Source organism: Pezoporus occidentalis, unplaced genomic scaffold, assembly GCF_034315485.1.
Source record: "Pezoporus occidentalis ecotype Australia unplaced genomic scaffold, CSIRO_AGI_Poc_V1 ctg18, whole genome shotgun sequence".
Classification (NCBI taxonomy): Eukaryota; Metazoa; Chordata; class Aves; order Psittaciformes; family Psittacidae; genus Pezoporus; species Pezoporus occidentalis.
The window spans coordinates 3,721,327-3,744,327 of record NW_026913640.1 but is presented as its reverse complement, the minus strand read 5'-3'; the positions used below and the strand labels follow the sequence as shown (position 1 = coordinate 3,744,327).

The window sequence follows — 23,001 nt, the reverse complement described above, 5'->3', positions numbered from 1 at the left end:
CTGCTAGCATTCAGTCTGTATGAATTTTATGATTAACTTTGTAGTATAAACAGGAAAATTGCAGTGGTTTGAATTTCCATTAAGAGATGCCAGAACTAATGACCTGCCTGTTGCTTTGTGGTGCAGGGCTAGAATAGATGAAATGTTGCCATCTCAAGGGACATGACTTTGAATATGCTTGCAGAAGAAACAGTGGTAGCAAATATCCCCCAGGCTGTTTGGCCTGGCTATGCGTCTTCCTCTCTGGCACAATGTTAAGCGTGTTTTTAAGTATGTATCTCTAAAGTATGCCTGCCCTGAGAACTGCTTTGTTTTCCTGTCATTTACTTTCATTTCCTTACCTATGTTTGGCACTCATGGGGGGAGTAGAAGGGTTGAAATCACCACTACTTGCATTGTGTATAGCAGTGTTTACAAGTACTGTTATAACTAAATTATCTAGCCATCCAACCAGAAAAGCTAGAAAAGGCTTAAAAAAGTCCCCCTGACACACCAGCTGGGACTGCTGAACTTCACTGAAGGAAAAACTGAAGATGCTTGACTGAGTCATATCTGTTTATTATATCTGGTTTAATCCTTTCTTGAGATAAACATCTCATGCCAGTCAGTCTCTTTTCAAACAGAAGGGTGTCTGTGCCTCCAGTTGTTCTCCCTACCACCTCACCATCTGGTCTAACCTCGGATCATAAACCCCAAAATGTTAACTTAGGTATGAGTGTTATCAGTCTGTGTTCAAACATGGACCATACCGAAGCCTGATAATCACAAAGACAGATGTTTACAAGACTCTGCATAAATGAGATTGAAATGGACACTTTGAGCTAATGGGGTCATAGCTAGCGAAGGATGAGAAGTAACATTTCCATTTATACAGCACAAAACTAGAATGTTCCCATGAATCTTCAGAACGTTTGTCCTCCACAACTGTGGATTGCCAGGTAATGGATCCAGATTTAATAAGAAGCCTAAAAACAATCCTCAAAAGCTCATCCCCTCCAGGGTACTTCAAGCTACAGAACATTTCTGTAATACACAACAAAGTGGCTCAGGCAATATCCTGCAGGATGAACCTTGTTCCTAGAGGAAAAGGGACAGTATTGTTCTGCCAGTGAGTGACTCTTGCCCTAACAGTTGATTGTCTTTGTGTATTCTCTCTGGTCAGGGAATCACCTACAAATTGTCCGGAGAAAGAGGAAGGGGCCAAAGCCCCTAACACTTCCAGTACAAAGGCCCTCAAATTTAATGTTCTACATGAGCATAGCAGTAGAACAGAGATGAAGAGCATTGCCAATGTGTTATATGAGGCATGCAACTTCAAGCACTCTGTTAAAAAGCTTCTATTACATTTAGTATTGCAGCTTAAATTTAAGAGCTAGATATGCTCAGATCAGTATAAATAATTTAGAGTTTTTAGGGGAGTCATGAGAAAAGTAGTAATTTTTTCAAGCTACATAGCAGTTTTATGTTTGTTACCATGTTAATCCCTCATAAATATATTTTCCTGAGCATTGTTTTTTATTGAATGCTAGGATTAGTGCAAATGAAGTTCATAACAAAAGTTTTATATCATACAAAATTGCAAAGCAACCATGCTAATTACTGCCAAAACCTTACTGCACAGATGCCAAGTAAAATAGCTAGCAAGAGTGCTGGAACAACGCCCTCACAATCTGCCCAAGTGGACCTTAGCACTGCATGTATGGGCAACCAGAATGCCTGGGAGCTTCCCCATGGCTCGTGTGCAAGTAATTAGAAGTTTGAGAGAGAGAAGAGTGACTTGGTCCTGCACAGCACAAAGATGCCACGCTCCCAGTGAGCCTGGTTAGGATGGAGCATTTGCTTCCCCAGAAGCTGAGTGTCATGTTCAGTGTAAACAGCTATATTTTCATTCATTTCAGGTCCTCTGTGTTCCTCATCTTGAACGGTTAATGAATAGCTGTTAGTGAATTCTATATGGCTTTTCTGTACTCCACCCAGGATTGGGCCCCATATTCAGGAAGAAAATGCATTTTATTTCATTCCGTTGCCTCCTTATGGGATTGCCATGTACATGCAGACAGATACAGAAAGGCACATGATTTTTCTACATATAGAGAGGTGGATGTCATAGAACCATAGAATGGTTAGGACTGGAAAGGACCTTAAGATCATTTAGTTCCAAACCCCTTGTACAGGCAGGGACACCTTCCATTAGACCATGTTACTCAACCCTAACCCTAACCCTAACCCTAACCCTGTCCTACCTGGGATACTGCCAGGGATGTAGCATTCACAACTTCCTTGGGCAACTTGTTCTCGTGTCTCACCACCCTCATAGTCAAAAACTTCTTCCTTATATCTAACCTGAATCTCCCCTGTTTAAGTTTTAAGACATTACCCCCTGTCCTATCACTACAGTCCCTGATGAAGAATCCCTCTCTGGCATCTTTGCAGGCCCCCTTCAGATATTGTTCTCTTCTCCCAAGTAAAAAGTGGTAAGACAAAAGGAAATGGCCTCAATTTGCCCCAGGATGAGACTTGGATGTTAAGAAAAAATTTTTCCCTGAAAGAGTTTTCAAGCACTGGAACAGGCTGCCCAGGGAAGTGGGTGAATCCCCATCCCTGGAGATGTTTAAAAGATGTGTAGATGTGACACTTAAGAACACAATTTAGTGGTGGACTTGGCAGTGCTAGGTGAATAGTTGGACTTGATGATCTTAAAGGTCTTTTCCAACCTAAATGATTCTATGATTCTACATGCTGATTCTTAGCACTTGAGCAGGCCAAGGTGTTCCTGAAGCTAATATTCAAAGTTTAACATAAATGTAATTTAGCTGGTGCTAGTGATCTGAAATGAATACAAATTCTCCGATGAAGCATGGGCAGATGTGTATGTTGACAGGGAATAAATGTGATTTCCTTTTGGTGCATGCAGTGCTTCCCTTCCTTCTCACTCTGGGTGTGTGAGCCCATGGGAATCTGGTTTTGGAGCTTTTATATATGAGCTCTTCCACTTTACAAGGGGAAGAGAGAGAGAGAAACATAGACAAGGAGTTCTAGCTGAGGGCGGTACTGGTGAATAAAGGTTGGATATGAGCTGGAAATGTGCACTTGCAGCCTGGAAGGCCAATCATATCTTGGGCTGCATCCAAAGGAGCATGACCAGCAGGTCAAGGGAGGTGACTCTCCCCATCTACTCCTGGAGTGCTGTGTCCACCTCTGGAGTCCTCACTATAGGAAAGACATGGACCTGTTGGAGAGGGTCCAGAGAGGGTCCAGAGAAGGGCCACAGGAATGATCAGAGGGATAGAGCACCTTTCCTATGAGGAAAAGCTGAGAGAGTTGTGCTTGTTCAGCCTGCAGAAGAGAAGACTCTGGAGAGACCTTATTGTGGCCTTTCAGTTCTTAAAAGGGGTCTATTAGAAAGATTGGGAGAGACTTTTTAATAGGGCCTGTTGCGCTAGGATGAGGAGTAAAGATTTTAAACTAAAAGAGGGGAGATTCAGGCTGCACGTGAGGAAGAAAGTTTTTACCATGAGGGCGGTAAAATATTATGGCCCCTATACAAGTGCTTTTCCTTCTCTCCATATATCTCCTCCTGAATTGGTAGCTGCTGGTTTTAGCAGTCAGGCTGTTTGCTCGCCTTGGACAGACACGCGGTAACAGGGAAGTTAAATGGCCTGCCTGCAGTCAGAAAGCAATGTCTCATTCCCAGAAGGCTCCTGCTTTTCAACCTCAAGACTGTTTTGCTTTTCCAAAGGCAGTTGACTTCCTGCCCATGCAAGAGATATGCCTACTTTGATGTTTAGAGTTTAGAAAAAGGGGCTCTCAATCTGTGTTCAGACTGCTAGATTCTGCTGATGCTTTTTAATGGATCTGTGGCAGGCGTTGAGGAAAATCAAAGTTGTTATCACTAGGCTGAACTGTACTATACTGGAATCCTCAGCCCCCCTGGAAAATTTTCAGAGTCCCACATACTTAGGAAAGATGGAACACCATTGTATTGAGATTGTGATTTGTAAGAGCTGGAATAATAGTTCTTATGAGGAAAACTTCAGGGTAAATGTATCCCACAGTAACCTTGTAATGCCACTAGAGGCTCAATTCTAGACAGTTATTTTTATAAATATTAATTCCTTCATATTAACTATTTCAATCTTTGTAATTTAATAAAATTAGTATTTGTAGTAGTGATTATTAGTTGTATGATCCAATATTACAATCATATATTAGAAATTAAATATTCTAGTGACAGATTAAGTTCTGCATTTTTAGTGCTGTGACTTTACAACATCTTAGTATTGTAGTGTTGAAATTTATTTATTCTCCAAAGAGCTTTCCTTGTATTTCTGAAACATGGCCAGCAGCCTTTAGTCTTTCTATTAAATTTTGCTTTTTAAACTTTGTGCAGTCCTTTATCTGAGAAGTTTAAATAGACCACGACCCTTAGGAAATAAATCTCGGCAGCCTCACAGACAATAAGATAAGGCTGGGTAATGCTCATTTCTTTTGTTAACAAGGAGATGTGCCAAGAGGGCAGTGATTCATTCTTTTACCTCAAACACTGTGTTTAAGTTTCTTGCATTCAGTTGTGTAATAGAATGTCCTCCTCCTACGAAGCAGCACTAGCTCATCTCTTCCAGGAAGAGTGGCCAGAATAGTCAGTGAATGCAGTAAATGGTTTAATTGTCATCAATACTTTGAAAGTATTTTTAAATTTTGGGTGAAATTGGTTTATGGATTGGTTTTTAAAAGTTGCCTCTGTCGGTAGAGATCAGGGTAAGAAATGGTGACAGGCTCGAACCACAGCATCCGAAACAAAAATGCAGTCTTGAAAGTGTGGGTTGTTTATATTGAGGGCTCCACATCATCCAATTGTAGTGAGGAAGGGCAGACACCTGTTTGGATTTCTTTCCAGATTTCCTTATATATGAGAACAATTTTACATGTGGGAGTTTGGTTTGGAGCCATTTGCAGTTACAACGGTATACAGCTGCAGAAGAGCAGAGACAGAAAGGTGAAGGTTACATGGAGGAGTAATTATTCATAGCCACAATGCAGGAATAGACAGGATGTTGGTAAGGTTGCTTAGCAGCTGTATTCACAGAGTCCAAGCTCTGATGTGTTTTCATCAAGGATCTAATGTGCTTTTTGTTAAAGTAAAGCTATTTATGGTGTAGGAGGATATATTTAAAGAGAGAATGGCTTATTGGGCTTTTCTCTTAATTAAAGCACCATGTCACTACCCACTTACCGCTAAGTCCTCATATTGAAACTGAAAGCAGGGCTGACCACATTCACCTGCTTTTGAACCACTGCTTCTTACGATAGGCTATGTCTTACAGCTTTTGTTCTCCCTGGCTCTCTTTCAATCTTATAGCCTTGGTGGAAGGACTGATAGCCAGTCCAGGCTGCCACAGGCACTGATGTGACTAGCTGTGAGGTACCTGGCAATCTCCAGTTGAGTGGACTGTTTGCTGCTCTCCGCTGACCCATGGTCCTCAGGACTCCTGCTTGACAGGTGCTTGGAAACAGCCTACAGGGACCCTAAGCAGAGGTGTCTGTAGCAGTTTCTGTCCCCTGCAGCCCATCCTATTCCTTCCATTTCTCCCTACTGCTGCTGTCTAGCAACTGCTCAGCAACCACAGTTCACAGGTACTGAGATAATTTGCGCTGATTTAAACTGCCAAGCTGTAAAATGAAATTACCTATACCAGGAGCTGGCTCAGAAACTGTGAAGGTGTTCAGGCAGCTGTGGGGCAGGAATCTTTGCTGTCCATCCTGCAGCAGTTGAACCATGCAGCAGGATGGGAACATCCAAGATAGAAATGAAGCAGATATCTAGGGCAGAGATCACTTTGTAATTTTAGTCTCCCTGTTTGAAAATAGAGATAGCAATACCAGCAGGAATTTTAGGGGTGGAAAGACCTGTATTAAAATAGATATCACCATAGAACATCAGACATAAGCAGCATATAGGCTGGAACTAGGAAAAATTTAGCGGTGAAGTCACTACCGAAAGTTATGTTAAGCTGTGTCCTCAGTTTTTCATGTGTATCCTTTCAAGGTTCTGATATATAATATTTTTCTCTTTTTCTCTTTGTTTAAAATGAGCTTTGTCCCTTGTTGTCTCAGAGTGTGTTTGTGCATGGAAGTTTAATAAGCCTGGAAGAGTCACAGAAGGGCAGTAGGGAGGGACAGGGAGGTGAGACCCATACTCTTATTAATGACATTTTTCTGTATTAAAATTCTAGCAATAAAGATGACGGTTAGCTTGCTTCTGTTCCCTGGCATAATGTCTTCTGTGATATACAGAGCAGACAATGGCTCACCAGGGAAACTGGGCACAGCTCATCCGCAGCCTCGATTACTGCTCCGAATATTGTGTATCCTCTTGTGTGGCATTGTATCTCAGTGTTCCTATGCTGGCTGCACATCACCTGGGCTTTTCTTCTTTATTTTTCCCACACATCACCCACCAGAGAATAGGTTGCACATGTTGGAAAGTGACGTGAGAAATAGTGCCAACTCCTTCTTCAAATATTAAGAAAAGTTGAGCAAGGAGAATAACTTTAAATCATGTAGGATGTAATTGCTCCCTCCTACTGTCTCTTCCACTATTGCTCATAATCCCTGTGTGCTCTGGCATATGGGACCAAGAGAATCTGGGTATGGGAGGGTGGACAGTGGTTGTCCATGACAAAGGGCAGAGAGGGTTGCATGTGCCTGGGGTGGGTGGAGGGGAAGATAGATCTGATTATGGATCTACGCAGAAAAAACACTGCTCTGCTTTCCAAGTGGTTTGAATCCCATCCAGGCTGCTTGCCTTAACATCCCCTCTGCTTCAGGAAATAACCTCCTAGACTACCCTGAAATGTCTGTTAATCTTAATTTAGTGTCCCCAGCAACATCTATAGCAGTGATTGTAGTTCAAATGGGAAGATTTATACATTAAATTTCTTAGTTCCCCAATGCTCTCTCTACCCAGGTTTTTGCCCTGCTGGGGCTCAAGGCATGGAATAAATATGTGGGGGAATTTTTAGGGAGTCTTTGTAACTCTCTGAGTTATGTATCACTATTGAGATATGTTCTGTGGGTCCAGAAATAAAATGTGTCTCTTGACAGCTCATAAGGATTTATTAATGAGGAGGGGTCAAACCAAACAATTGTTGGGTTTGCCTTTGGTGTTGATTTTTTTGTTTGGGGGGGGGGTTGGGGGTTGGGGGTTTTTTGGTTTTCTTTGGGGGGGGGAGGGGGGGTGTTTGTTTTTTGTGGGGTTTTGTTTTGTTTTTGCTTAGGGAAATCTGTGATTAGTCTATTGTTACAGGCAAAAATCATTGTGAACCTAGTTTAATAAATATTTTATTTTGTAAGTCATCTTGCTGTAGTAGATGCCAGAGGCAGATACCTTTCTCAGCTCACTGCAGATGTTAAAATTAAGGGAAAATATGTATGTGCAGAGAATAGTTTCAGAAGTTGCCAAATAAAAAGCTGAAAACTGAGCATTTTTAACAAACTTCTCTTCAGTTAAAAATGACCATTCTACTTCAGCTCTGCTCTGATGCACCTCGCACTTTCAGAAGCAAACCACATAATTGCTCCAGTGTGGTTTTTGTTTCAAGTGAGGAAGAACATGGGATGTGGCTGAGTGGTCATAGCACAAACCAAGTAAGGCAGATATGTGTCTTCTTTCTGCTCCTCAACCTTCACTATACTAAGATGATAACAGATATTTACAGCAATATAACCTTAAACAGCTATGTATGGGCACCAGATGTATATATCAGTACTTGTATGAAGATAACAGTGCAGTGAGTTATAGAATATAATCACAGAATGATTTAGGTTCTTTATGGAAATTATCTTCAAGATCATCGAATCCAACCATTAACCTAGCACTGCCAAGTCCACCACTAAACCATGTCCCTAAGTGCCACATCTATACTTCTTTTAAATACCTCCAGGGATGGAGACTCAAGCACTTCCCTAGGCAACCTATTCCAATGTTTGACAACCCTTTTGGTGAAGAAATCTAAAGCAGTCTAAGCTTCCCCTCGCACAACTGGAAATCTCTTGTCCTATCACTTGTTTCTTGAAAGACGAGATCGACACCCACCTTACTACAACCTCCTCTCAGGCAGCTGTAGACAGTGATAAGGTCTCCCCTGTGCCTCCTTTTCTCCAGGCTCAACAACCCCAGCTCCCTCAGCCACTCCACAAAGGGCTTGTCCCAGCTTCATTGCTCTTCTTTGGACATGCTTCAGCACTTCAGTTTCTTCCATGTAGTGAGGGATGCAGAACAGAACACAGCATTCGAGGTGCAGCCCCACCAGTGCCGAGTAGAGTGGGACAATCTCTTCCCTCATCCTGCTGGCCACACTGTTTCTGACACAAGCCAGGATACTGTTGGTCTTCTTGGCTACCAGGACACAAGCTGGCTCATGTTCAGACAGCTGTCAGCCAGCATCCCCAGGTCCTATTCTGCCAGGGTGGCTTTCTAGCCACTCTTCTCCAAGCCTGTAGCACTGCATGGGGTTGTTGTGGCCCAAGCGCAGGACCTGGCACTTTGCCTTGTTGAACCTCATACAATTGGCCTTGGTCCACTGATCCAGCCTGTCCAGATCCCTCAGCAGAGCCTTCCTACCCTCCAGCAGATCAACATTCCCACTCAACTTGGTGTCATCTGCAAACTTACTGAGGGTGCACTCAATCTCCTTGTTCACATCACTGATAAAGATACTAAACAGGATTGGCCCCAGTACTGAGCCATGGTGAACATCTCGTGACCAGCTGCCAAACTGGATTTAACTCCATTCACCACCATGGGCTCAGCCATCCAGACAGTTTTTCGTGTAGCAAAACGTATGTCTGTCCAAGCCATGAGCACCCAGTATCTCCTGGAGAACGCTCTGGGAAATGATGTCAAAGGCTTTACTAAAGTTGAGGTAGACAAGATTCCCTCATCCACTAAGTTGGTGACCATGTCATATAAGAAGGCTGGGCTAGTCAGGTAGGACCTGCTTCTCATAAACCCATGGTTACTGGGTCTGATGACCTGGTTGTCCCATAAATGCTCTGTGATGGCACTCAGGATAATCTGCTCCATAACCTTCCAGACACTGAGGTCAGGCTGACAGCCCTGTAGTTCCCTGGATCCTTCTTCCATCCCTACTTGTAGATGTGAGTCATCTTTTTTAACCTCCAGTCCACTGGACTCTCTCCGTTTAGCCAGGATTGCTGATGATGGAAAGTGGCCCAGTGAGCACTTCATCAGCATTCCACCGTGTTTCTGTGATGGCAACTATGTCATAGTTGAATGTTTTAACAGAAGATCTACTTTTTTTACCTTCCGAGTAGTAAAGTGATCTCAGACATCAGGTGGACACCACTGACTTGATGTCAAGATGCTTGCCTTAGTTTTCTGGTTTTGGTTTCTGCTACTACCAGCTACTAAGAAGGAGAAAAATGACTGCTACTGCTGAACGCAGGACAGTATCTTATTCAGTGCCAATATGTCTTTTATGCCCTCACTATGTTCACAAGTTCTTGTAAACAACTTCAGGAATTTTCCCATGTCTGGAGATTTTGCTACTATTCTGTTGTGGAAAAAGTCTCCACTCACCATCATTGGTAATGGTCAGGTTTCAATCTATTATTCTCACATGTTTCAACTTTTCCTTGCTAAAGGAAAATATTTACTTGTTTATTATCACCTGTAAAGTCAAGGTTTTACTGTTCACAGAAATAAATTACTTATTATCAATTCGATTCTTTTTTTCCAAAGCCCAAGAAAAACAACTTGTAATGGAATTTTGCAGTGGCTGTTACTGAAGAGGGGAACAAAATGTTTCCTTCTTTATACCTGTCCTATTAACAGTTACCAAGAAATGTCAGATGACAAAGTAGAAAAAGTAGATAGCATCAAGTCATGTTTTAATCTTATTTAGTCATTCATAATGATGAACCAGAAGAGACCCTAAATATGCAGTCACATGACTTAAATAGTCTTGCTATTGTAGATAATTCCATTTGCAACATGTCTTGAAAGTGTTAGCAGAGTTATGGAGCTGATTCTAAACTAAATTCCTCATTTCATGCTTCCATACAGAGGCAGTGATACATGTCTTTATGAAAATGTGAAATTAATTTCTCAAGTAGTGATAACACCACTTTTTTGAGTTGAAGTTTATGTGTGCTTCAGAGGTTATTTATGTCTGTCCTCACATTTTAATTACCTGGGGAGAGGGAAAAGAAGAACATTTTCACATCATCCAAAATGGAGCCAATTTACCCAAAGAACTTAGTGTTTTCAACAAAATTACATTATGTAGGCAGGACACTTTCCTGTTATCTGGATTACACTCACAACTTAGTCACTTCCATCCCAATAATTAGGTTAAACAACAGACTTTAGAACTGGCCCAACAAGGAAGACTTGATGGTTGTTTACAAAATTGAGCTTGTGCAATCAAGAACCGTTGCTGTTACGTTTTGTGAATGCTCCATCCCTGGCAGTGTTCAAGACCAGGTTGGACAGAGCCTTGGGTGACATGGTTTAGTGTGGTGTGTCCCTGCCCATGGCAGGGGGGTTGGAACTAGATGATCTGAAGGTCCTTTCCAATCCTAACTATTCTATGATTCTATGTAATTTTATTTTGAGTGTGGCAGAACAGTGATTTGTCACTTCAATACTGCCTCATTAGGAGCCTTCTCTGCCTTTTGTGTATTGCAGAAAGGATGGAAGTGCTAATGCCTGAAAACTAAGCAAATGTTTTCCTTCCGATTTTAGCTCTCTCTCCTAACAGTCCTGAATATTTATCCATTTTTATCTTTATAGCTTAGAATTACAGCAACTGTTTAGCCATTATTGAATTGTATTTCCTATTTTTCTCAGACACCTTTTGTCATTTAATCTATCTATATCTCATAAAAAGATCTTGGAATGATAAGTATAATGTGGAACTCAAAAATACAATGTATGATAAATGTTAAAATGCTTAAGAAGCCATAGGATTTCAGCAGAGATACAGTGGGATACAACTGGCTGCTTCTCACACTGTGTTTTTCATTTATCCTAGAAGTCACTTAGGGTCAAATTACCTTTTTGAGCATAGGAGTTTGTTAAGGGAGAAAAAAATCTTTTCAAAAGATGTCCTTTCAAAAGTGCCCTTGTTGATTGTACTCACAGGGAGCTGAATGTTTCTTCATTCAGAAGAACAGATGTATTCTTCTAGGAATGTCCCTTTATTTGATTTTCTGATGGTGGCAACACCTCGGACTTCTACTGGATTCAAAGCCAAGCTTTAGTCCTCCCTTTTCTGGCATGTCCAGAAGGTGGGTGAAACTGCTGGATCGGTGTGAAACTGTGCACCATCTGTTTTATTGCAGTAAACAGTGCTAGGAAAAGGTCATCATCGGTATATATCACTCAGTCAGAGGAATGAATGCAATATTATCTCATGTATTTTTCTTCCATGTGGTGCCTTTCCTCACCCTGCCAACTGCCTGCAGGTAAAAGAAAGCATTGCAGGGAAAGCTAGTGAGATCTAAACGCCACCACATTCCTGCTGTCGTGAGGATGGTACTTTGTCACTGTATTTTTTATAGTGAGTAAAATACTTCCTTGTTCTGCCCTATTCACTTATTCGACACATTGAGCGAGCCATCATGAAAGGCTGCACATCAATATTCAAGGCACACCGTGATGTGAGGACTCTGGAAGGGGGGCTTGGGTTGTTCCCTTTTAAATGGGATTGAAATTGCTGCGTATCTAGTTCTTTTAGAACCCTTTTTATCAAGGGTCCTCAAAGGGTTTCACAAAATTAGCTACGTTTAGTGGGTCATAAATGTCTGGTGACAGAAAAGTGAACAAATGACCATTGGCACAGACAAGAATAGGTCCTATTCTTGCTTTTTCCACCAGGCAGCATTGCCCCTCACTATCATCCTGCACACAGTTTCTCATCTCACCAGGAGCTGCAGGGAGGAGCCTGTTGCACCAAGGAGCAGGGACAGCAAGGGCCCTGCTGGGGTCACTGCCAGAGATGGCTGGGCTCGAACTCCAGAGCAGGGGTCGGTCAGCTGAGTGGGGCAGCCCAGGCCTCCCAGAACTGCCCCTTGGGTTTCCTGCACACCAAAACTGTCATCTCTGTCTGTCACATAGTGGGATTGTTCACTAACAGAACTGTGAGACTTGGAGGCAGCATCTCTTTTCCAAGGGAGTGTGATGAATTTGCAGTAGGAGACCTGTGGCAGTTGGTGTTTAGCAAGTGCTGTGTGGGGCCGGGGTGACTTGGGAGCTATTAATAGTCTCCACTGAGAAGCTCATATTGCCTCAATAACACGGATCATTAATTTTGCTTTTTAATCATTAAGAAAATAGCTTTCATTGATGGAATGTTTGGGACAAAGTCAGATGTGAGAAATTTTTCTACTTTTGTTACTCCTGTTGTATTAGCTATTAACCAAGTCACTAACCTTGTTGCTAACCTCTTTTTGATATTTTAAAGCTGATGGATGGAATGATTATATTTGTATGTATACCAATTAGTATTCTGCTAAATCATTATTTCAAGTTGTATTGCTTTCTGAGCACTCTGTGTTTGTATATGAGAAATCTGGAGCAATAAAACATGCAATACAAACAAATTAAAGGAAATGTTATGGGGATTTACCCAAGGCATTTGTCCTGCCTGAATACCAGTTCCTAATGAAATTATGAGTAAAAAAGTGGAAATTATTTCTGCTGCTAATGTTCATTATCTCCTTTTAATAAATGTTCACTACAATATTAAGATATCTTTTCAAGTTGCCTCTCTCTCTACAAGGCCAGTAGACAGTTTTGTAGTTCTCTGCTCAGTGCCATTTTCCCTTTGCTCTCTCTCTTAAAAACCAAACAGTAAAATAAGCAGCTACCAGGGCAGGCTGTGATCCAGAAAGGATATAAGCAGGGCACCATGCACAAAAGGTGGCCTACAGAAGGGTTAAAAATAGGAGGTGTATCTCTCTGGCTGTGTTCCTACCACTACTCCATACAACACAGGACATAAATAGGTGTTGGTAGCCAACCTACATCCTTATTTTGTCTTAGATGCAGGTGGCTGTGCAAGAGTTGCCAGTGATACTGGAACTTCCAGCTCTTCCCCAGGGTCTGTGTGCAGCAGCCGTGGTGCTTTGCCCACAGAAGCAAGGCTGGAGCCCAGGCAGGTGAACCAGAGCAGACAGAACTTGCGCCAATCTCTGCAAGCCTGCTGCTGCCAGCAGCACTCTGTAGGAAAGAATGACTTATTTTTGTGTCTGGTGTGAATGATTATTACTGCATCCAAAGATGCATAAATGGCAGCTGCTTATTCCCAGGGTCAGATATCACCCTGAGCAGGTATGAGTGAATACCTCCCTGGAGACCCCCTTGGCTTTCAGCATGGCACAGGTGCCTTTTTCATGCTCTTGTTCCCTGTTAGCCTGACAACACCTGCTCTACCACTGTTTGCTTCTCATATGGATCTCAGCCTGTTCCGCCTACCAAGGTCTACCTTGTGCTAGATTAAAAAATGTCTTTCCTGTGTACTGAGCCCTGCATGGCTTTTTCAAAAAAGAACATCCTGAATGTAGGTAACTGTGGCTATTAATGCAGAAAATCAATGCCAGTTTGTTGTGTTCAGAGCCTTTTACTGTTACGTTCATTAAAATATCATTATGGTGGATTTTTTTCTGTAAAATCTCAGAGGCTTTTTATATCATCAATTCATAGAAAGCCTTTTTATGTCAATATTAATTTTATGAAGTTCTTTTTAATATCAGCATAGCTCCTTAAGGCTTTTTTTAACCATAAAAACCTTATCAATGTAGTTTCTAAATTTATTATGAGCCACGGAAAAGTAATAACCAAAAGTACAAGCAAGAAGTGCATTGTAAAGTATGAATTAAAAAAACTGTTGCTGTCTTAATAACCTGAAACTCTAAAAACCACCAGTAACGTTGTGGTGAACCTTAAGCACAGCCCTAGAGAATGCATAATGTAATACTATAGACAGAAAATGTCCGAACTGGGACACAACTGTTACAGGACAGGAATGAGTTTTCTTTGGCCTAGAGTAAGTGCTCATGTTCTCCCCACTGTGTAAAATAGCAGGAGGCACAGTAATGAGTAAGCTCCATTCATATGGTTCATGATTCCACACAACCTCTTAAATCGGACTTGCTGTTTTATCATATTTACTATAGAATATGCTTCAGTGCTGACAACAATGCAAATGCAATTACAATGTGTCTGTATGTCCCATTGTCTGTTATGCTGCAGCTCCTAATTAGGCATTTTCCCAATGAAGTCTGGCAATGTAGAGTTTTTGAAGTAGTAAGCATAGAATCACAGAATAGCTTAAATCAGAAGTGTTCCTCTAGTTCAACCTCCACTCAAAGTGGGTCCAACCGTATCAGATTGCACAGGGCCTTATCCAGTCAAGTTTTCAATATCTCCAGGGAAGGATTTTTCTTTTTTCTTCATATCAAATTGTGATTTTCCTTGGGCCCGTTACTGCTTGTCCCATCACCATTTGCCTCTGAGAGGAGTTAGGCTCTGTTTTCCCCATCAAGCCTTTTAAGGCTGAACAAACCCAGCTCTCAGGCTCCCCTTGTATGTGCTGAGTGAGCTCCAGTCCTCTGACAAATTTGGTGCCCCTTCACCAGATGTGCACCAGCCAGGCAGCATGCAGTGAGCTTGCTAGTGCTATGAGCAAGGGAGATTAAACAATCCTGCACAGCAGAGGACATGAGAGGAAAGGTGAAGAACTTGCTGTTTCCAGGGGAGGGGAGGGGGGGAGGGAAGGGGAGGAGGTTTCAGCATGTCTGAAACCTTAAGGGCCACATTTTGATCACTGACTACTGAAAATGGGAAATTTGCAGATTTGCACTTCAGTGAAAAAGACCCAGTTTTGCACTTCTCCCTTCACAACCAGCAGCACCACAACTGCTCTATGCCTGTGTGAAACATGTTCCTTCTTCACAGGGCACATCTCAGCAGCTGGTTTGTGGGTGTGTGTACACAAAAAAAAAAACAAAACAACACTTTAACGTGAAAAAATGACAGGTTGATTTTGTTAAAGGAAACAAATATCTTTAGCAGGGGTTTGGTTTTTGTTTTTTTTTCCCAATCTCCCCTAACTGTAACAGTTGCGTAGAAGTGTCTGGCATGCCACAGCTTAGTGTGCTGGTGAATGGGTTGTTCCTCACTGAGAAAGACCCATCCTTGCAATCAGAGCAGGGTGTTGGAACAGCACAGATATAGCTCCATGCTTTCTCTAAAAGAGCCTGCATGCATTCTGTAGTCTACGCTTGTGAAAAATTGATCGTGAAACCTCTGCCATGACATCTCTGCATGAAAAAGACAGCCCCCATTTTACAGCACAAAACAGAAAGATTAACTGATCACTGGGATGTAGCTGGATTTTGCCACTTTGCTGCACAGATTTTCTTGTAGCTAATGATTGCTGAGGTGAACTCAGTTTACATGGATCTTCCTGTAAAATTTACATTATTTTATTTTTCAGATAGTTTCCAGTCTCCTTTAATTAAACAATCTTTTTTACTGTACTATGTGGATTGCTCAAGAGATGAGGCTTTTCCCCATTTAATTCATGTCATTTCATTTCAGCTTCAAATTTTTAAACAAGTGTAATAAACTGTGACAGAGCACAGTGTTCACCCAACATCTGGATGCTTTTGTCTATTTCTTTGCTCGTTATGATAATTAATACCAATTTACCATGTTTCTGAGATTTTTACAGGCCACCTACATTACAACATTTCTGCTCTTCACTGGAATGAGGAATTTTTAAATCTTTTTTCTCAGCTAGGGTTACAGATATGTTGAATGTTTTTACAAATGTTGGCATGACTTTGGCTCCCAAAAGGTTCCTTGTGTTCCTGCGTGCGCTGTGTCCTGCAGCCCCTTCCCAGTGTCCCATCACTGTACCTGCCTCCCTTGTCCCAGCAATGGGGACATCTCCAGCTGGCAGCTGCCCAGGGCTGCACCAAACCCTGCTGGGATTTTGTGCCAGCTTAGGTGCTCAGATTTACTCTGTTTGCTCTCTTAGATCTGAAGACAACACTCTGAATGCAGAAAGGTCACCGCTATTTACAATTCCCTCTGAAACTAATTATTATTGCTGTTTTCATAACTTCTGTAGGACCTCATTGAAACGTTCTGCCTTTCAGAAGCTTAGATGAAACCATAAAGCATATATAAAAAAAAGCCTTTTACCAAATGAAGCCCTGAGTTTATGTTTTGAGCCATTTGGCTGGAGTGGAGATACTTCTACACAGGTATTGAGGAATAGCGCTTAGCTCGAGTCTCTGAGTATCTGCTGCTTAGTAGCTCAAGACAAATCCAGTACTGTCCCGTGAAAAAGTCCAGAAAGTAGATACATCATGACAGAAGAAGAGACAATAATAATAATAGTAGTAATAATAATAATAATAATAAATTCCTTGAAAACCTCATGAGGACGCTTCTTTTCCAGAAAACACAGTGAGGTCATTTTGTCTTCATTGTGCCATCCATTTTAACTGCTTTATGTCATTTCTTGGTATGGTAAAATCTAGATTAATGCTCTTAAACTTATCACGAAAAGGGAATAGCACTTACAAATCCAACTACTCCATAAAATGGTGGCTCCCTTTTTCTCATTTCCTGGAACATGCTCCAGGCATACAAATTGGACTAAGTGGACAGAGACAAAATTTACCTTAGAGACAGTGATGTTCTGAAACAGGAGCCAACTGCTGGCTCTATGAACTGTCCCACGACAGAGCATCTCTCCTCACCGGCATGTGGCTGTGATCCTGAGAGACCAGCCTCCCCAAGGAAGAGCTACTCTTTATGAATCCCTCTCTTTTAATATCAATTGGGACTGTTGCTTTTCTCCTGCCTGACTTTTAGCACAATCTATGTCGAGCATGTGAAGAGTTGTTGGATGACTACATATCTCTTAATTTAAGCCTGTCTCTTATTTTTTGAAGTGTCCCTGAGTGTAATTATTTCTCCATTTTTCTATGAGTCATCACTTCATCTGCTGCATGAGTTAAAGGTGGGTTGACTCAACCCAGCTTTTGCAGAGCCCTGATGAACAATATATTGATTAAGCCTTGTTTTCAGGTTTCAGAGAGAGACAAAGGGTAATAACAAAACCTAAAGAAAAATCTCAGAAATTCTTTTTTTCTGCTTGAGCTGTCCTTAGACTCCATTGAATTCCACATCGGCAGGAAGAGTCATGAACATGGCCTTGTGTTTCTGGTTTGACTACTAAACATGTTACTAATAGCTATAATGAAATCACACTCAGAGCAAAAAGACTTAAGAGAGTCTTTTCTTGCAGCCAACCAATACTTGCCACACATGAACATTATATATTTTATTGCAAGATGGATTGAAGGTACAGAAAAAGTTTTTTAAGTAAAATAACATATTAGGTCTTCCTGGCCTAGCCTTAATTGTTCCCCAGTACACCCCTCACCAATGCTCTGTGGAGATCATGCAAGTTTAGCAGCCTTGAAAAAGAAATATTATGAGCTGTTCTGTACTGGCAGGAGGAGCAATTTTAACACTAAAGCTATAGCAGAGGGAGAGCTTAGCCATGTGGTAGAAATACACAGACAGAAGTTTTTCCTTGGAGCTTGCCATACCGACCAGGACTGAATCACAGTGGAGACCTGAGGGGAAGACTCTCACAAATAAGCCTCATGTGAGGGACTCACTAAGAGATTGCTGGAAGTATGCATTGTGAAGATTGAAGGGCCTGGTCAGAAAAAGCTGAAGATCTGGCAATGATTGAGAGAAGCAGTGCAAGCAGTTCCTCTGGAGGGAGTTCTGAGTTATGTTTGCTGAAGGCTGCTTAATGTTCCCAGCAATCCAGTTTGAAATAAAGTTGTATGATGTACTTGGTCTCAAACATTATGATTTATGGGTATGCACAAAGAATACACCTTAAATTTCTCTGACTGTATATGGATATATGTTCTAGTGCCCATGAAAGACAAATGATACATTGGGATGAATTTACAGGACAGTTAAAGTCTACCCAAAAGAATTACAGCTAGCAATATCTGAGTAGTCCAACTCTTGTTAGCTAAAGGAGATCCATCACAGATATCATCAGAGAGTACATAATAGCAATGTGGGACACAACATTAGGGGCCTATTCAATCAAGATGCAGCAGTACAGAACTGTCAAAGTGATCATCATCTAACTTTGAGCCCAAATATTGTTCTTGTATGCTTGGTTCTTTGAATTATATTCTTGCATGGACTGTGACTGTGATATATACCCTTGCATCTAAAAAGATGCTTTGCATTTTATGCTATAAATTAAAATATGATTTTGCACTAATCAGTAAAGACAGGACTGTCAGATGAAAGATTATTTGGAAATGAAGATTATAAAAATAATTTTACTTCTAAGAATGAAACCCTTGATTTTTTTTTTTTTTAATGAAAAACAACATAATGACTGATGCAAAAGCAATAAAAGTGCATTGTAGAATACCAGATGTCTCTGGATATCTGTAGGTCTTCATGTAGTTATCAGCTGGTCATGACAGGATATTAAGAAGTATTATTTTCTAAGATTCATCCACTTTTAAAATAATACAGTGGAAACTGGAATTATTGCCAAAAATAGATTAGTTATTTTTCTCAACTGAGAAAACAAAGGGTTCACTGAAAAATGCACACTTCCTTTTGTGGTCAATGATTCCTCAAACCATTAAATGTCAAAATGCTTTTCATAACTTTTTACTAAATAGTTGAAAGAGAAATCATCTATTGTATGATTATTTTTAAGACAACAGTGAAGCTGGAGAAAGAGAACGAATATTTACTTCCACCCAATTGCTTTTCTCCCATCATGAAAACATCCTGTGGGCAACACATCATTTGACCTTGAAAGATTTGCATCACAGAATCGTAGCATCATACAACAGTGTGGGTTGGAAGGGACCTTTAAAGGTCATCTAATCCAACACCCTGCAATAAGCATCAGAATTCTTCAATTGCTTTTCCTTATCTACTAAAGGAATTGTAGAATTACCAGTTCTATTTTATTTTCTTAACATGAATACATAGAAATGTTGAGGCATATCCCCTCTAGGAACCATCATTGAAAGAATCCAAAATGGCTTTTCACTGTGTAAGATAATAAGTGAAGATTTCCTGGTTGACATTTAAAACATTTTGAAGTTATGTAAACAGAGATTACGATGAAGAGAATTCAGTGCCTAAATACTATTTAAATTTCTTTCATAGTATATTCCAAATGTTTAGGCTACATCCTTAAATTGAGAAGCAACAAATCCCATATACCTCAAAGTTTATGATTTAATGTGTTAAGCAAAGAATAATTTAGTTTGGTGAATTGATAATAGGAAGCCAAAGACCTGTGGGGTTGTTGAATAATTTTCTCTAGGAAATCAGAGCAGTCACAGAAAGAGGTTGGTGTGTGGAATATGGTGTGTTGAGGTTGAGTGGAATGTAGGATTGAGTGGAATGTATGAATCTGTGTTGTAACACTTGTCTTAGAAAAAGGTGCAGTGTTTGATCTTTGTAGAATAACAGAATTTTAAACAACGTTCAGCCCGATTTAACCCTTCACATTGTGATTTCTGTACTTTTTCTCCTCTGGCACTACCTTTTCAGTGGGTGTCACTGATGAAAAGAACTGAAGAGAGATCTGAGGGCAGGACATCCTTATATTCTATTGAAAAGGATAAAACCCTAGTTCATGTAACCTGACTTGAAAGACTCAACTGAGATACCTAGGCAGGCTCAGCCTGGGTCAGTGAGAGAAAGAACATGCTAGACAGAGAAAGCTGAAGAGAGACACTATGTGCCATAGCTCATACTTTTTTGTAAACAGATGAAACAATTGCTTATCTGTATATTAAGAAGTTAATATATTGCTGTCTGTGAAACCACGTTTGATTAATAGATATTAATCTATTAAAAATGCATATGTAACTACCGATTTTCCAGTTTTGTGGGAGGTAAAGAGTCCATCCACGCAGTTCAGAAAATCACAGTGTAGTAGAAGATGCCTTTATAAGAATGTTTAAGTTGTAAGATGGTTTTGGGCAAGAAAAAAAACCACATATTTAAGCATCCCTCCATCGACCTGACCTCTAAATATGCAACTGGCATTTTGGGAGTGGGCATCAGGAGATGCTTTTCTTAAAAACATTCTGGTCTTGCATGCATATGGGCAAAACATCTGAAGAACAGCTGTTACCACGGGATAAATTTCTATTCTTTATCAGCATGTGTGTGTCTGTTCATTTCTTTACAGTAAATCAGCTTAGTATATTAAAAACTGAAAGGCAAAAAGTTAAGCAAACTGAAACAGAGAATCCCAACTCAACCAGCTTTACTAGCAAACCCGTACCACCCAACAAAACAAATACATATCAAACTGTGCTCTCAGCAACAAAAGGAAATAAAGCTAAACAGCCTGCGCTGCTCTGTGAATGATTGCTTTCATCACTGGCAGCTGCCTAAGACCTTACAACACATGTGAGACAGCATCAATCAGGAAAAAAAAAGAATTCTACTCTCAACACCATGCATTTCACAGAAGGGGGGAAGATTAAGGGGTGCCTGGATGTTCTGCACTTGGAAGTAATATATTTTTAGGAATGTATTTTATAGCACTTGGTCTTGTGGCATCCCTAGCTGTTACATTCAGGTAATTTCCTTACCCTACTGGAGGGGGTGCTGACATCGCAACAGATTCAATGTGAAGAGCTGGCTAATTTTTCAGAAAGATACACTCTTTCCCACACAGTACAGCTGAAAGCAGCAGTTACACAGGGTTAGGATGGGAACAAATCACTGTCAGCACCCAAGAGCTGCCAGGTTGGACAGGAACCAACATCAGCATAATCCAGTACCATGCTGTGATCTAGTAGTCAGCCTCAGAAGAAGGCACCAGAAAATGGCATATGACAAGCATGGGATACTTCCCACTTAGAAATATTTCTTCCATTTGTGGTGGAAGCTGCAAATCTGTGTAGTTACGAATCCCTTAGCTACAGAAATAGGGAAGGCTTCCAAATCATCTTGCCATTAGTTTGTGATAATTCTTTTATCTACAAAACACAAGTCTTCAAATTCTTGACCACAGCTTCTCAGCTTTCATGTTGTGGCATAAGAGGAGTCTAGGTTAGGCACCTATGAAGGGTTCAAGACAATTCTTGCTGTTGTCAAAGAACAAAATGTAACACTTTCACAATGAAGCTAAGCCTGAAAGAGCATGAATTAAAAAGAAAAATTATATTTTCAAGCAAATGATGTATACTCTATCTGTGGTAGTGTCCTGGGTTCAGCAGTAGCAGTCAATTTTTCTCCTTCTTGGTCGCTGGTGCAGTGCTGTGTTTTGACTTTCAGCCTGGGAACAGTGCTGATAACACTGATGTTTTTAGTAGTTGCTAAGTGATGTTTACCCCGACCAAGGACTTTGTGAGCCTCATGCTCTGCCAGGGAAGAGGGGAAGCTGGGAGGAAGCAGAGACAGGACACCTGACCCAAACTGACCAAAGAGGTATTCCATACCACAGCACGTCATGCCCGGGGGGGGGGGGGGGTGTGTAACGGGGAGTTACCCGGAAGGACACGGGGTCTTCTGGGTCAGACTTGTTTTTCGGCAGGTGGTATCGTATTCTCTTCCTTTGTTATTCTCATCACTGTGGTCATTGGTGGTGATTTGTGTTGTACATTGGTTGCTGGACTGTTCTTGTCTCAACCCATGGGAGTTGCATGCTTTCGATTCACCTCCCCATCCCTCCAGGAGTGGGGAAGGGGGGGGGGGGGAGGAAGAAAAGAGGGAGGAAAAGTGGGGGGGAGTGAGTGAGTGAATGAGCTGGCTGGCTGGGTTAAAACCACGACAGGTAGAGTCCAATGGAGAGTCTGCAGTTTGATCTCTTTTTTCATATATGTATTCTTAATATCTCTCACTAAGCATGGAATATGTATTTAGATTTTGTCTTCTGTGACTTGTGCAGCTCTATGCATCTTGTCAGTGGTAGCTGTCATGATGTTTAGGGGAAGCAGTTTGTTTTCTCATGGACTTAACTTTTGAAGGCACTTATTTTGTTATGAAGATGCTAGGATTGCTGGAACTTGTTCTACTGATGTTTGTGTTTTGTTTAGGCACATTCTATATTTACCTTTTTGCTGTCTGTTTGTTTTGTTGACACCAGTTAAATAGTAGTTTTCAGCATTTTTTATTTTTATGTTTAACTTTTTTTTTTTTGCAAAGGAAATTTGAATCTGGAACAAGACTATATTTCTTGAAGACTTATGTGACTGGTCATTTACCCTGTATTTACCCTCAGGGCAAGTGCCTGCAAAGCCTTGCATTAAAGGCTGCGTCCTGCCATCAGCAGAAGCCATTCAGTATCCACCAAATTTGGTGGGAAATTAGGACCTGAAGCACCTTGAAAGAATCATAAAATTATAGAATCATAGAATGGTTTGGGTTGGAAAGGACCTTTATACCACCTAGTTCCAACCCCCCTGCCATGCCTCACGGTTGCCATGCCAACCCCCCATGCCTCATACTAGACCATGTCTCCCAAGGCTGTGTCCAACCTGGCCTTGGACACTGCCAGGGATTGGGTATTCATAACTTCCTTGGGCAACCTATTCCAGTGCCTCACCACCCTCACAGTGAAGAACTACTTCCTTATATCTAACCTAAATTTCCTCAGTTCAAATTTGAACCCATTACCCCTTGTCCTATCACTACAGTCCCTGATGAAGAGTCCCTCCACAGCATCCTTGTAGGCCCCCTTCAGATACTGGAAGGCTGCTAAGAGGTCTCCACGCAGCCTTCTCTTCTCCAGGCTCAACAGTCCCAACTTTCTCAGCCTCTCTTTGTGTGTGAGGTGCCCCAGCCCACTGGTCATCCTTGTTGCCCTCCTCTGGACTTGTTCCAACAGTTCCATGCCTAGCTGGTGATGCTAGAACTGAATGAGCCAT

The 23,001-nt window shown here is 41.2% G+C and overlaps 1 long non-coding RNA gene across 1 annotated transcript; it reads left to right on the top strand.

Annotated features, from left to right (window-relative positions):
• Positions 1-179: 179 nt before the first annotated feature.
• Positions 180-12,718, top strand: LOC134161836 (uncharacterized). The gene is made up of 2 exons (XR_009964109.1): positions 180-270; positions 11,903-12,718. It is a non-coding gene; the product is annotated as an uncharacterized LOC134161836 (long non-coding RNA).
• The last annotated feature ends 10,283 nt before the right edge of the window (positions 12,719-23,001 follow it).